The sequence below is a fragment of the Dryobates pubescens genome, chromosome Z, assembly GCF_014839835.1.
Source record: "Dryobates pubescens isolate bDryPub1 chromosome Z, bDryPub1.pri, whole genome shotgun sequence".
NCBI lineage: Eukaryota > Metazoa > Chordata > Aves > Piciformes > Picidae > Dryobates > Dryobates pubescens.
The window spans coordinates 86,782,526-86,784,418 of NC_071657.1; positions in this window are offsets into that span (position 1 = coordinate 86,782,526).

Sequence of the window (1,893 nt, forward strand, 5' to 3'; positions counted from 1 at the left end):
TGGACGAGGAAAATTCCATGGGCAGCCCCCCTCTGGAGAAAGTTTGGGATGGCTGAAATGTTTGGAGTGAGAGGCTGCTTGCTTTTGTTTACTCTGAACTATAACACTGGAGAGGGAGGGAAAAAAATATAAAGTAAAAAAAACCAAAAAACACAAAAGGAAAGAAAGAGACAATAGGAGCCTGTAAACAGAGCTGGCTGAGCAGGGCCAGGGCATCCCTCCAGCATCATGAAAGATGTGTCAGCACACTCACCACGTTACCCTGATTTCCCCCTGCTTGGATACGATTGCACTTAATCTTTGAGGAGAACTTGGCTGAGGTTTATTTCCCCAAGCAGAAAGTGAGCCAGACAGTGTTTTTCCAACTTTCTCAACTTACACAGGGCTCAGCCCCCATTCCCAGTCCCAGTGGTGGGCTCCTGCCTCTGCTTTTCCCTGTTTCTTACCATTCCTCCACCTCTCCTTTTGGCTTGATTTGGAGTGATATGACACAAGGAGGGGACCACGAATGATGCCATAGTGAGGATTTCCTCAGCCTCCATCCCTACCATGAGCCTCATACCCTACTGTATCCCCTGGGCTGCCTCTCCTGAGTAAAGTAGGCAGGGTTACCTCCAAGCTGGAAGACAACCCATGGTTATCCCACCAGGTGCCAGAGCCTGACACTGACACCCCCACATCACTCCTTGCTGGGTTCTGCAACTGCCATCCTGCCTCCATGCAGAGACACTGTCAATACAGTGTAAAGGGTTAATGGACCACCCCTTGATGATGGCTCTATTTAGCTCCCCAGGTGGCCCTTAAGCTGAAAGGGATTTTGTTTTGCAAAAGAAGTGACAGCAAATTGCTAGTTGAGGGCACTAAGGTGAGCTAGTTTATTTTGGCTCTCCTACCCTGCAGCATTTTGGCTGACATGGGTGCTTTCATGCCCCGGGGGACAGAGCTGAGCATGATGGCTCCCTAGGCACTAGCCAGCTGGGTGTCACGTCTCATCCTCAAGGTTCCCAGCTCCAGGCTGGAGTTCATCAAGAGCATCGGGAGGAGCTGGGCTTGTCTGAAGCAGTCACATACATATATACATACATAGGTTTGTCCCCTGTGTATGAATACACACGCTTTCAGGTTAGCTCCAGGGACAGCTTATAGAGGCAGCTTGTTTTGGGAGATACAGATGCCGCAGAAGGGGTGAAGAGCTAGGAGGCAGGCTGGTACCCAGCTGCAGAGTTTTGCCAGGAGCTGCAAACTCACCAAAACCTTTGCTAGGCTGGGCTGGGCCCGGAAACAGAATAATACCTCAAATCTAAAACATTCCAGGGACAGGAACAGCCTTTCCCACCCTGCTGTAATCATAGGGTGGCCCAACTCCCTGCTGGCAAGGTCCCACCCGTGTCCCTGGATCTGGCACTGTGCCTGTCCCTGTCCTGCAACCCCGTGGCAAGGCCGGGGGGATGCTGCTCCTCTACGACTCCATCCCACCATGCTAAAAATAACCTCCTGCAGTAGAGAAACCCACCAGCACTGCAGCCACTGCTCCAAAGGGTTTCTTTACAGCTGGGAGATTATTTATAGGAGTTTCTCCAGCGTGTGGCTTCAGGGTGGGGAGCGTGGGGGTGGGAACAGAGTTGGGGGGGCCCCTTTTCTTCCCCCTCTGAATGCAACACTGCCAGCTGGCATGGTGTTGGGGCTGCTGGCTGCTAACAGAGCCCTCGCTGTCTGGGCCCTTGCCGATGCCTCCGGTTACAACCAGGAGCCAGAGAGTTCTTCCCATGGGATGAGGCAAGGGAGGGCGGAAATCGGGGCGTTGGGGTGGGAGTTCCCGGCCGGGCTAAGAGCAGAACCTGACCTCCACGAAGCTGCCGGCATGCCGAGGTGTGTGGTGGCCCCCTGGCCCCC